Raw genomic sequence first — 13,657 nt, 5'->3', positions numbered from 1 at the left:
ATATTTTACATATTTAGGAAATTATAGTTTCTCTACCCAGAGGCTCTCTCTTTCCTAGATCGAACAACACACGCAGAGGCATCTAGAAGCACCATCTTCAAGCCTTATTTTTTATTATTTTGGGGTCGCCTCTGTCTGGACATCCATCTGCAAAACACACCATGCTTTAAAACCCAGAGGTTCCCGAGGCTGAGGAGAATCAGGTGCCTGATAGCAGGTCTGAAGGCCAAAAGAACACATCTTCCCCCTCGTGTAACCTCTCTGGGGAAGGGCACAGCCTGCCCTTTCATCTTGCTCGCCTTCCTCTGCCCTGTCCACATGTTCTGCAAACACTCAGTGTTTGTAAAAAAAGCACTGGCTACAGATTATGTTTATGATATGATGCAATAAGATGGATGACTTGAGTTTCCCAGCTCTCCCACTCCTACATAATGTTCCCTAAGTCGGAAAATTGTGATACACACGAATGAAAAATCTTGATTAGGGTTTGTTCCTGAGAGGTGCAGAGAATAAATAAAAGGACCCCCAGGAGCACGTTGTTACCCCAGAGGAATCTACCACAAAAATACAATCAAAAAGGTAACAAATTGCAGACATCTTTTACAGGGGAGGCAGAGGGAGAGAACCTGTTCCACAGTAAAAGACCCTAAATTTCACCTCACTGTCAAAATTAATGTCCCTGCATTCTCAGTCTTACACATGAGACAGCTGTGAGAAGTCTGAAACATCTTCCGGATTCATCTCTCTCACCTTGAACCATGGAAACAACACATCCTTAGCAATTAATTTTAGAAGGTAAAACTCTATTTCATGAAGATAAATGCCATTTCAGGCACATTATCACATCTATCTGTGCTTTTTCTGGCTGGCCAGAAGAGAAACATGAACACACAAAGACTTATTTGCAAAATACATTTCAATCACAAATAAAAAGGGCTTGAAACTAATTCAGACTAAATCTTTAGCGCAATTTCTCATGGGATGTTTTGAAGATACTCAACTATAGTGCCACCAGTCAGTAGCATTTTAACACGTAATAATGAATACATTCAGCTAATTTACACTAGGAGTCATTAACATTTCTTTTAACACTAAAAAAGACTCCATTTCATACCTTCCAGGCCTGAAAGAAAAAACTAAAAAAGAAAATGGAGTCACGTTGAATATATTGCTCTGGTGTTTTTCAAGAACAAATGAAACTGGAAAAGTATAATAAGGAAATGCTGGAAAAATCTTAATGCAAATAAAGAAGAGAAATATTTTAGCATGAGGCAGGGACTGGAAACTAGTTTGTTCCTGAACACGTTTTGAGCTATGCAATTCAGACATTGTCCCCCTTTCCTGAGGAGAGGCCCTGGCTGCCACATGTAGGCAGGTACCTCTGCTCAGGTCCCTCCCAGGCATGGGGACACCCCCCGGCAGCTCCCCTGGCAGACACCTCGCACTCTTACCCCACAATGGCTGAACAGACATTACACACAGGTCAAAGCAAGGAGAACTGGTGAGACCAAGGACATCCTCTGAATGGTCCTTCATAGAATCACAGAATGGTTTGGGTTGGAAGAGACCTTAATGATCACCTAGTTCCACCCTCTTGCCATCGGCAGGGACACCTTCCACTAGACCAGGTTGCTCAAAGCCCCATCCAACCTGTCCTTGAACACTTCCAGGGATGGGGCATCCACAGCTTCTCTGAGCAGCCTGTTCCAGCGTCTCATCACCCTCATGGTGAAGAATTTCTTCCTTATATCTAATCTAAATCTACTCTCTTTCAGCTTAAAGCCATTACCCCTTGTCCTATTGCCACATGCCCTTGTAGGAAGTCCCTCTCCAGCTTTCTTGTGGGTCCCCTTTAGGTACTGGAGTGCTGCTATAAGGTCTCCCTGGAGCCTTTTCTTCTCCAGGCTGAACAAGCCCAACTCTTTCAAGGACAAGTCCTCCATTTTGGGCAGACAGCTACAAGGAGCCCCATCCTCAAAGCAGGAGCCCGGTGGGACCAGGCCCAGGGCTCCATTAGCCTGCAGGCTCAGGACGCTCCAAGAGCCCAATGCTCAACCGTGCAAGAAGGATAAACATTATTATGGAGAAAAACAATCAAAACGTTGGCAAAAGCTTACTTAAACTGATAATGTCTGTTTATTTTATATATAAAAGTAAATTTATTCTTCAATTTGCTGAACTCTAGTCAATGACATCAAAGCAACACTGCTCTCATATTACGCAGGACTACAAAAAAGCAACAAATGTCCCTTTATTCCCTAACTCTAGATCCTTTCTTTGTTTCTGAATTTCATTATTTCTTTATTATACAACAAACATTATTTATTTCCTTTAACTGATAAAAATTAATGAAGCGCACGGAGACTGAAAGCCGAACCCACAGTATGTAAGAAATGTCTAGAGATAAAATGTATCAAGCCATAGAAAAGACTTCAAAGTATTTTAAGAGCATAAAGCACGAAAGTCCTTCCAAGATATAGTTGTTTATACCTGGGAAAGAACTTACCTCAAATCACACCACAACTTTTATTACCAACCAGCTCAGTTGTGTTCTGTACTTCGCCTTAAAACTTGTTGGATAAATTAGTCGTCATGCAAAAGCTAAGCCTCAGCAAGACAAGCATCCTTCAGATACTAGCACAGAGAGGTGTACACAGCAAACAGCTTATATAAACATCCCAAGTCTCTGAGTCAAGGTTTATGGCTTAGATTCAGATCCAGTTACAAAACAAACCATTTAGTTTGGTCTGCAGTATTGAAATCATTCTGGTGGTTTATCTCTGCTACCCTATTCTCCAGCAGCTCTTTTTTTGTTGTTGTAACTGAAAGGAATTAAAAAAACAGAGCAGGTAACAAGTTATGTTGTTTTGTGATGCACACAAGTGAGCTCTGTGGTCACTGGATGACACAGAGGCAGCCAGAGCAGCAGCCCCTTACCTGCAAAGCAGATGAGTAATGCAAATACCTGTCTGCAAACACTCTCCAGACTCTCATTCTCAAGGCACAAGCAATCTGAGGTCAGATGGAGACTTGCAAAAAAACCCCGCATATACACTTCACTTTAGACTGTTCACATGTTTTACTGGTTAACTAATAAATGCTTTCAACTACTCACCTTAGAGAGTCTGAGAAATCAATATGTTATTTTCTCACATGTTTTGCTTGGGTCCACTGATTAGAAAAACAATTGCAATATTCATTCCTCGCTCCCAGACTGCTAAAGCAAGCAAGGAAATGCCTCACATTCCCCAGCAACATGTTATTGACAGGCTGTGGCCACACAGGCTACAAAACAAAAGAGGCACTGTTGGGTAAGAGTCTAAAAGGTAGCTCTTCAAAATACCTTAAGAACCATCAAATCCTGACCAGAGACCCACGTTTAGATCAAATTTCATAGATTGCGCAGCTTTATTTTAATGGGCTGGATCCAAAGACCAAATTCACAAACTTCCAAATTTGAAACGGTTCAGCTTTGGATTTCGGACGTTCAGGTCTAGGAGCTTCTAGATCCACAGTTTCAGTGTTGTCACTACACAAAGCAAAAGTAGAAGGTACCCACCATCAAAAGTAAATAAAGTAAAAAAAAAAAAAGTAAATAAATTTAGCTTGAACTGTATTTTCATATGTTTAACTACCAACTACCTGTAAAGAACAATGGAAAAAACAATACTTTGTAATACCGCAGCATCAGCTGTTACATGGGGAAAATTTTCATATAAAGTCCCAGCATTAGATCCTTACTCTTCATTCTGCTGCCAATTTTGTTATCTTAAGATTTATTTTTTCAGAAGGACCATGCAAAAAAAGAGTGGGATATCTGAAGTATATACTTTGTGTGTGAAGATACTTCAGTTTTTTAAAGACTCGTGATATCTGAGAACTTGAGGTTGCCAGTACAACCATTACAATACTGATACACTAATAATCCCCTGATACAGCATGATTCACCATCTCTTCCTTCTTAGAAATTTAAAAATTGAGCAGGGCAAAATTCAACATGATTGAAGACTTTTTTTTTCTCATGTAATAGGACAGGACTAAATTTTAAACAGAAAAATTTAGGGGGGGGGGGAAGTGAAAGATAAGGAATCGTGTGCCAATTTTCACTTTGGCTTTGTCTTGCTCACCTCAAAAACATGCAGATCTTTGCATTTTCTTTCCTTCTAAACTAAAGCCCTTTGTCAATAGCTCACGCTGGAGCTTTGCCAACAGCTTATGCCTAGGTAGCACACTTGGGAATCTGACAGAGTCTATATGAAGAAAACATGCTTTAGGCAGCACGTGACCTTAATCACTATTAAAAATGGACCTTCTACCTTTGGGATTCTTGGAATATCAGATGTAGGTACCGTGCCTTTCAAAACACAGACTTCAAATCTTCAATTAGTTCTCAGCTTTGAATAGTCCCAAGTAGTTCACGTGCAAAACACATCCTGAAACTTCCACGTGTTCTCATCAACGAGAAGCCAAAGGTGAACATAATCATACCTCTGTGCTTTGACAACTGCCACGCGTGCAATCCCACTGCCGGTCACAGCAGCTGCAGACAAGGGCCCTAGAGAGCAATGAACCACCCAGCTGCAGAACAAGGAGATGCCTCTTGCCCAGGATGCTCCCCACCTTCTTTCGGGACCATCTTCTCCCTCCTCTGGGACACAGCCTGCACTCGCTGCCCCAGCTGCACAGCCGCTCATTCAAGCCCAGGGTGCAAAAGGGGCACTCACACCCACGGTTCTTACCCAGCATTGCTGTCCCACATCTCCTCTCAACCAGCTTCTGTCCCCCACATCCCTTCCGAGGATACAACCTCCAGCCCCTAGAACATCACAGCCACAAGTCTGACAAACAGGGACTTCAGTAATGCTGGAGTAAGCAAAGCTCTTTTTTCTTTTTTCCAGCTAGGAGCAGAGTGCTGTTGATTTTGTCTTGCTTTTTCAACACTGAAGCTTTGGTGCCAAGAGATGAAGGACAAAAGCTATGTGCTCTCAGTTCAAGGAAAGGGTCCTTCTATTCTTTTCCAAATGCTGCACCGGTGAGCACCAAGCAAACCAATGTCCTGTGAAAGAACCATCACTATAGTGCAACTCTAAGGAGCCATATGCCATCCATACCACTGCCTAACACTCAGCATTGCTTGGCTGGAGAGCTGTGTATCCTGCCTACCCCTGGGCCAGCCTCACTCCTCAGCACAAAGGAAATTTGGCAGCTGGGGACAGAAAACAGCTCTCTTGCTGCCCACTCCTTTTTCATGAAAGCCCGCCATTGGTTCTTCAGGGTAGAGATGTCGTCTTCTACACCCCGTCTCAAGCTCTCCTCCTCCTGTCAGACCTCCTCACCACCCCTTGCAGAAAGACATGTTCCTGCTCTGGTGTCACTTGGCCTCCAGCACCACCCAAGGCTAAAAAAACTCAGAGGTGGAGGGGCTGAGCTGTGCCTGGGGCTCAGAGGAGCTGACAAGAGAAAGGTATCAGTGCTAGGGGAATGGTAACCATGGTGGGGCGGGCTTGGAGGGCTACACAGATATTACAGTCCTGGGGTACAGGTGATAGTTGCTTGTGACCAGCAAGGTGGAGGGAGGCAGCAGGTCAGCACCAAGCCAGAGCTGTCCCTGTTAAGGAACATGTCCCTCGTGGAACAAACCTGGTTCCAACTCTATCGTCTTCCCTTTCTTCTGCAGCAGGAAGAGGAAGGAAGCTGGGAAGAAAGGAGGTGGCCATGGGAAAGGGGACTTCTTTCCACATCTTCTCCAGTAAGAAAGACCTAGGGATGGAAGGGAGCAACCACTCCCTATCCTGTAGCCAAGCGCCTTGCGCATAAGTAGGAGGGGGAAATATCCCACCCATCACCCATGGCCCCATGAGCAAGAGGAGCTTTACAACAAGAGGAAGATTCAGTTCATGAGCTGAAGAAAAATCTTAGCAGTCAGAAACTTAAGACATATTTGCATCAAAGCATGTTTGATGCCCAACTGGGGGCAAAATTGCAGCTGCTACAAACCCACCTAGATTTCTGTGGGATAACAAGGTTACTGAGACTGAGTTTACTTGCTACAGATGTTTTGCTAAGTGTGATTTTTTTATTTTATTGTGTGGGACAATGCAAAATACCTATTTCATTAGATATAGCAATAAACTGTGGTTTATTCCTGACCTTTCTAACAGTAGGCTCCCTTTAGTAGACAGAGCTATAACGCACTAAAATGGAGAATAAGATAACTCTTATGAGTGGTGCAAGAAAGTTTACAACCCAGTTGCAGCACAACAGTGCAAGCACACCTACAGACCACCTGGTCTGGGTATCCAGAGCAGTCTCACCAAAGCAAGGGGCTGCAAAGCTTTCTCAGACAACAGGACAAGCAGTGGATGAGGTAGCACACACCACCCCTTTGCTGCTCAGGTCAGCGGTGTCATGATACAAGTCAACGAGTCTGAAGCAAACTTAGGTGTGGCTAAATCACAGAACAACAATAATGTAGAAATACTGTCCTGTGCAAGAGCTGAATTGCCCCTCTCCATTATTAAGTATCTGCAACATGTTTAAGCCAGCGTACAACTCCAATATTCCAGTCAGGTTTACAGACTCTGCTGGAAAGCCAGTTTTACATCACAAACCTTGCAATATCCAATTTCTCCCCAAACTCAAAATCTTATAATATAAAAAAGAAGTAATTCCACAAGGATCTTAGTTTTCATTAAGAAAGAAAAAAAAAATATTACTGAACCACATGGTTGCTGAAGGAAGTTTGATGTGATCTGAGAATATCCTGAAAGTTTGAGCACAGGAAGCCCCTTATTTGACATGTAATATAGTAAGGCATAGAAGGGATGTGGTGGATGGGGGAAGCAGGATCATCTGACTTTTTTTTCAAGCCTGTGACAGAAGAAAAAAACCAAACAACTTAGGCTGCTTAACTGTTTCACTTCCCTCAACCTACAGATGTAATTAAAATAAAGCTTCAAAAACAATACAAGTAATTTAATGCTATTTTAATTAAAAGATGTTTTTATAAAAAGATCAAAAGTAACCTCACTGTGGTTTCATTGCTGGAAAAAGTGTTTCATTTTAGGAAAAAGTGGTTCTAGTGTAACTTCGTATGTTTCTAACTTTCCAAAGCCCCACTGTAACAGAAGGATGAACAAAACATCTAGGATTTAAAGCTCTGCCTAACCCATGATTTATACACATCTAATTAGCTCCTCCTGCATACACACACACACCCCCCCCCTTGAGCTCTGGGAACTGCTACTACAGTTCCTGCAATTAAAAACTTCAGTGCCAGAATCCTTGCGTGCCAAGAGGAAAAACAACCACCTTCTCCTCCAGCACAGCTGGGTGTGTTCTTACAGGAGCGGATGCCCAACTACAAGCTGCTCAGATCCAACAACTGCACCCTCCCAAAGTTCAATATATTTATCAGAAATCTGTAATCTACGAGTCCATTGCCTCCCAAGGACCTTCATGGCCCTGCTCCAGGAGAGCAACCCAGGCAAATCAGAAGTTCGGTGAGCTTAACACACCGTGGTTTTATTTAGCGGTACCCAGGGCTCTCTCCTGGACAAGGGGAGCAAGTCTCATGCTGTGGCAGCATCACACTCTGGTTTCCCCACCAGAGACTATCTCAGCTTCTTACTGTGCCATGGACATTGGCAACGCAGACAGGTGAGTGAAGGATCGCTCACCTGCCACAATGTGGAATCAAAACTAGTACAGAACAGTTCAGTGCATGCCAAATGGCAATACTCATAATGTTCTGGATGAATTAATATCCCTTAGTATTTCCATACAAATGTTCTTCTGGATACATAATCTCAAGATAAAACTTCAAAAACCTCGAGGGATCAGATACACTTTTAATGTTACATTTCTTTGAAGTACTTTCCCTTTGTATTTCAACAACACTTCAAAGTTTTCCTACTTACATATAAATCAAATTAGACATCTGATGCTAAAAGAAGCAGACATTAAAAGTGTTTCACACTTTCCCAACCTTTGGGTGGGGTGGGGAGTAAAACTCAGTCTTGTAGAAGGGCCTACATTAACTGAATGCAGATTTTCACTCCACCAGCTGATCAAGAAAGAGTTCAGGTATCAAAGGTCAAATAGAAATAGGGTACAGCCCTAGTCCCACCTGCAATTGAAGATCCTGGTCCTAATGAACAGCACAGGTTTAACCTGTAGCATGCACAAATAGTCTTGCTGACATCAAGACAGATCAATGGAAGTGCCTCGTCCTTGAAGGCCACCGGAAGGAAGAGGCTGTTCATGGGATAATCAGATGTCCACCTGTACTCACAAAGTGAGCTCATCATCTTCAATGGTTTTCTTCAGAGACAAGGAGAAGAACTTAACAGGACTCCCAAAACACTGCCAGTGTTTCCAGTGAAAGGGGAAGGGGGCTGGTAGGACGTACTGAAATACAACCAGGTTTTTGTGCCTTGATCAAGGACTTCACTGGACCAGCTCAAAACAGAAGGTCCTAGAATTTGTCCACACCTTCTATCACCATGTCAAAAAAAAATGACAGAACCAACTATAAGTAAACAAATCATGACACTTTCTCATGATCACCATGAACTAGCAGCTTCCTCAGCAACCATGTGAACGTCTGGTGCCAAATCCTCTGTGGTATATCCAGTATAACCCCTGGACCTTCATGTACAAGCCTCACTTGTTCTCAAGCACTGAAGAAGTTTTACAAGCTTGATTCTTGCTTCACACATGATAAATCTATAGAAATAACTCTTTCTTTCTTTTAAAACTATTGCCCCTGTATTTCCCTTTGTTAAGGCTGAATATTTTTCATGTGCCTACTGAGCCACCACTGGAGGGACTGTTTCCAGAGGTTTATATTTAGCTTTGAAGCACTGCAGATTTTGTTTCCCTGGCTAAAGTTAGGATGGGATCCTCCCTCAGAGGAGGATCTTACTCTGCTGAACGGAAAGAAAGCACTGAGACAGTCTAGTCTGGGCTTGCAGAAAACACTGATGATGCCAAGTCCACAACTACAATGATCCTGCTGCATAAAAAGGAAAAAGTAAATCCAAAACTGGCAAGAATGTTTACATATATCACAGACCCACAGCTTCAGCCCTGTATAGGAAAGGAAACATTGCTTATTTCAGGATGTAAATTATCATACATCTTCATGCACGGGTCCTGTCATAGCATGGCTTCCTCCTGGGGACAGCTCGTCATTTATTTATCACTATACGGCAACAGCCTTCAGCAGAGGCATTTAAGGAGATACAGGAGGTTGCCCCTTCAGTCACCAGACAGAAACGGGGGCAGCTCTGGATCACGAGGGTGCCGAACTGCTCACAGAAAGGTCCACGGCTGCACCCACTCCCTCCAGCAGCACTACAAATACCCTACGGTAACTACCCTCCTTACAGCACCAAACTCTGCTGCTTATGTAGACGGATTCATCTGCTTCAAGGTTTTGCGGGTAAGATATAACTACCATGATGTTTTACTTGGTAGAGGTTCAGGTTTTGTTAATAAACCCTGCTACTTTTGCAAATGAACTACTACGCATCAGTCATATGAGTTTGCTCACTGCTGGTATACTACAGTTCTGCAAGTACTGAAATACCTTGGAAATACCATGTTACTGAAATAACACTGTTGTTAGCAGGTTCCTAGCAAAATCCAAAAAGCAAGATTACAAGAAAGCACTGTCTGCTAAAATACTACAAGACAAGGATTCCTCTAGGACAAAATTTTAAGACCAGCCACTGCAACTGTGCACTCAGGTTTGCATAAGCTGGGTGCTCCTGCCATTCACTGCACCCTTCCACTGCTCTACCCAGCAAAAGAGCCTTGGTTGATCACTGAAGATCACAGTGTGCAAACAAGCTACAAGTCTGAAAGGAAACCCTGCTGAAGCTTATGGAAATCCATGTAAGTACAAGAAGCACTTAAACATAACTAAGTGCATGATTACTGTGGTTTAAGTCTTATAAAATATATTGCCATTGTATTAACATTTGCACTGTATTAACAATTGCCATTTCATTAACAATAATTTCCCCTGACTGGAAAATGCCTTGCCTTAAAAAGTGATTGAAGGTAAGAAATTTAAAAGAAAGGTTTCCTTCTCATTTTCAAAGTGGAAGGTTTATTGCAATATAATCTGAGCAGAAAATATGGATGGACAACATTAAACTTGTTGCCTTAAGTACAAGTTTATTAGAAGTGCCAAAGTAGTGCTTTCCAAAACAGAACAGTAACATGCTCTACACAGCTACTCCTGTTGTTATAGAGCTTATCCAGCAGATTATCTTTGGATCTCTCAACTTTTCCGACTCCATTTTTCAAGCTAACGTAAAGACTCTCTGACAGAAGCCCATCTCCTTGATGTTGTGAGGTGAGGGAAAAGACAAACACCCAGGACAACTCCCAGTTCTATGAAAAACCATTTTAAAAGCACTGTCCACATGGCAGAGCCTTGAGAAAGTCACGGTCTCTGTATTTTTCATCAATTCTTGATAAATTTTTGAAAGAAAAGTCCATCTGGCCATGGAATGTATAAAAGCAATCATCACTCCAGTATATCTAAATTCTGGTTCAACATCCAACACTAAAATAGAAGGTTTCACAAATGCATTCGGAAAAAAGAAGAAGAAAAAAAAAAAAAGGCCAGGAACAGGTATCTCTGTGTGGTAACAACCAGACATCTGGCAGTGGAGGTATCAGAGTCATGCAGCTGGCCTTTGGGATTTGTTTTTTGTCCTTTATTAAAACATTTGACAGTTCTGAATAGCAAGCCCTTGTTTCCTGCAAATGTCTCAAGGATCATAAATGCATGCAGGCCTCTCATAGTATTTTAATGAAATATCAGCTCCTGCTCCTCTACTTGACTCGCAGGCAAAATCTGCCATTTTAAGGAGATAATCTTAAGCAGCTTTCTGAGAAATGTCAAGAATACTAACTTGCCATTTCTGTACTCTGGTTTCATTTCCCTTCCCCCCAAATATTCTATTTAAATCCCCTTTAAGAAGAAAGTGGAGTGCTATCCAAGATGAAGTACTGTGACGTGATGTGCTGTATTTTACAGACTGCAAGACCTGAATCAGTACTGTCAGCTAATTAAAAACCTTCGAAATAAGTAGGGGTTTAATTGCCTGTGTTGCGTTATTGTGTCTAAAAAAAGACTTAGGAAAATAACATGAACAAGACAACTACTTAAATGGCATCCCATTTTTCTTAAACCCACGTGAAACAAGTGCTGATGTTCAGCCACACTTTTATTCACATTTTGAAGCTACTTAAGCAAAAGCTGCTTATGATTTATGGAAATGCCTTTGTTTAAGGCAAATAAACCTGAACTTGCTGTTGCTACACTGCAACATCAATTCTGTCCTCAGCACTGGAGAGCACTCCCAGCTCTGGTCACTCTGGCCCAGCTCAGCACAGCTGGGGACCCCAGGCCAAATCCTGTGTCCCATGTGGATGCTGCAGGAGGTTCTGGCTGTGGCAGTGGTCCCACCAGGAAAAAAACCCCACCAGTGTTCAGGGAAGTTTCTTTGCAAAGACTTTATCTGTTTTCCCTTGCAACTTATGAGCAAGATTGCTTATGCTGCCTACATTGCCTGAGTGCTGAACCAGGAGGAAAAGCAGACGGAAGGTGTCCAGGTATCTGAAAGAGGGGACCCAGGAGTGGAAAGGCAAGGTCAGCATCAAAGAGGTGACCTTCCATGGACAGAAGCAATTTAGCACAAGAGTGCATACTCAGCAGTGAAGAGACAGGTCTGAATAAGGTACCTGAGATACCCCAACACTGCACAGCCCTAAGGCAGCCTGCAGAGTACAAAAGGTAACACAGCCAAACTGATCTGACTGTGTCCCTGGGGACCTTGGGAGGAGACATTTAGCACCGAACCCTACAGTGAGTGCCCAGCAAGGGGACCTGTGCCCAGAGCTGGGAGCTTGCAGAGGGAAAATGACAGATACTGGGACAGAGGACTTCTCCAGGCCCGAAACTAGTACAGAGAAGCAATGGCCAGACAGCTATGACATTCCATCCATCTAGAGGAAACATTTCCACGTGGTCACTGCTGCCAAACTCAAAAGAGCTAACCTGACTAAAGACAGGCATAAAGGTGAAGTAAATTGGGCATTCAGTCAAATGAAACAGCTTAGCTAAACCAGTTGCCTTGAACAGCTTAGGTTAGAAGTTTCTCACCTGCGCTGGGACTCCTGTTACTCTGCTCTGCATGGCTATTTTAATGAGTTAGCCTACCTGAGGAGAGCACATGTATCATCTACTTGTGCAAAATTCTCACCAGTGGGAACTTCTCACTTGTGCAGACTTTACACCAGTAGGGAAAAAGACGGTGCTCCATGTGGAAACAGCATCCAGGAATCTCAGCCGCAGTTCCACACCACTACTAAGGCCACACTTAGTGCTGATGGATACTCAACGTGCGACTGAGCAATTGTTATCTTGTAAATAATCAACACTATACCCCTCTGCAGATCTCAAGCAATTAATCTTCAAATCATTTAGAACCGGGCATAGGACAGGGGAGAGGATAATCAAGTGTTACTTCCCACTAACACCAGAAAATAATACAGTGCTCTTCTGAAGTAAAAACAAACAAAAAAAAAATCAAGTAACAATAATTAAACAAAAAAAGAAAGAAAAAGAAAAATGAGAACACACCCAGCATGCATGTATGTCAAAACACATATAGCACCACAACAACATCTCCAGTATCTCCACAACAGCAGCCTATTCCTTGCCCAAGACGTGTGACCCAGCCTGGTGCTCCCTTGCTTGCAAGATCTGACAAGATCCCAAGAAGCTGATGTGGCTGCAGGCCAGCAACCTTGTGCTGTGCCACATGCAAATCCCTAACGAGAGTAACATGATTATACACGTTACACTCCTGTTGTAACACCAGCAAGGCTACGAACCTGATCTAGATAATACAGGAGATAGCAACTCAGCCGTATCTCAGTGCTCCATGGTGTGGATCACGGCATTCACTACAGCTGTCATAATGCATTGTAAATTATACACAACACACACTCTTAATAATGCAAATCTCAGAACTGTCTACATATTTTGCGGCAGAAGAAATTAACAGATGTTGACAACTAATCAGATAGCAGAAGCATTAAAGGAGACAGACTAGCCCATTACTACTATTTGTTGGGTACGTACACAGTTTCTTGCCGTCATAACTGACTATACTAATAGTTTCTTCTGATGTAGCAATGTTCTTGGGCTTATCTTTCCCATCCTCCCAACAGGCAGCTTATTTCAGTTGTTCTAAGCAGTGTTGCCCCTACCTTTAGTGACAGGGGATTATCACCGGCTGACAACACTCCAGCGAATATAGAAGAATAACCTTAATACTGCACCCTGGGACCAGGAAACCCCTTGGCACCAAAGAGCCGATCCAGACAAGCGCTTGTGGAAACTATCTAGAGCATAAAACACATGCCATGTGTGTGCTGGTCTGTGGACATCGCACCTCCTACTTCTCTGCCCAGAGCACTGCAGCATAGCGGGCAGAGGTCTTGCTAATAGGAGCACAGCTGCAAAGCAGATCCCTAAATGAAATTACAAGATAGGCTATGAAGGAGCAGGAACATGCAAGTGAGGGCAAGACCAGCTACTCTGGATACTCACGGGATGTAAAGGTGTGAA

The 13,657-nt window shown here is 42.9% G+C and overlaps 1 protein-coding gene across 20 annotated transcripts in view; it reads right to left on the bottom strand.

Moving 5' to 3' along the window:
- The window catches only part of PPFIBP1 (PPFIA binding protein 1), a 119,409-nt gene that overhangs the window by 61,979 nt on the left and 43,773 nt on the right, over nt 1-13,657 (bottom strand). The gene's annotated exons all lie outside the window — the stretch shown is intronic.

This window comes from Columba livia, chromosome 1 (genome assembly GCF_036013475.1).
Source record: "Columba livia isolate bColLiv1 breed racing homer chromosome 1, bColLiv1.pat.W.v2, whole genome shotgun sequence".
NCBI classification, from domain to species: Eukaryota; Metazoa; Chordata; class Aves; order Columbiformes; family Columbidae; genus Columba; species Columba livia.
The sequence above is the reverse complement of the archived record's forward strand: the minus strand, read 5'-3'. Positions and strand labels throughout refer to the sequence as shown.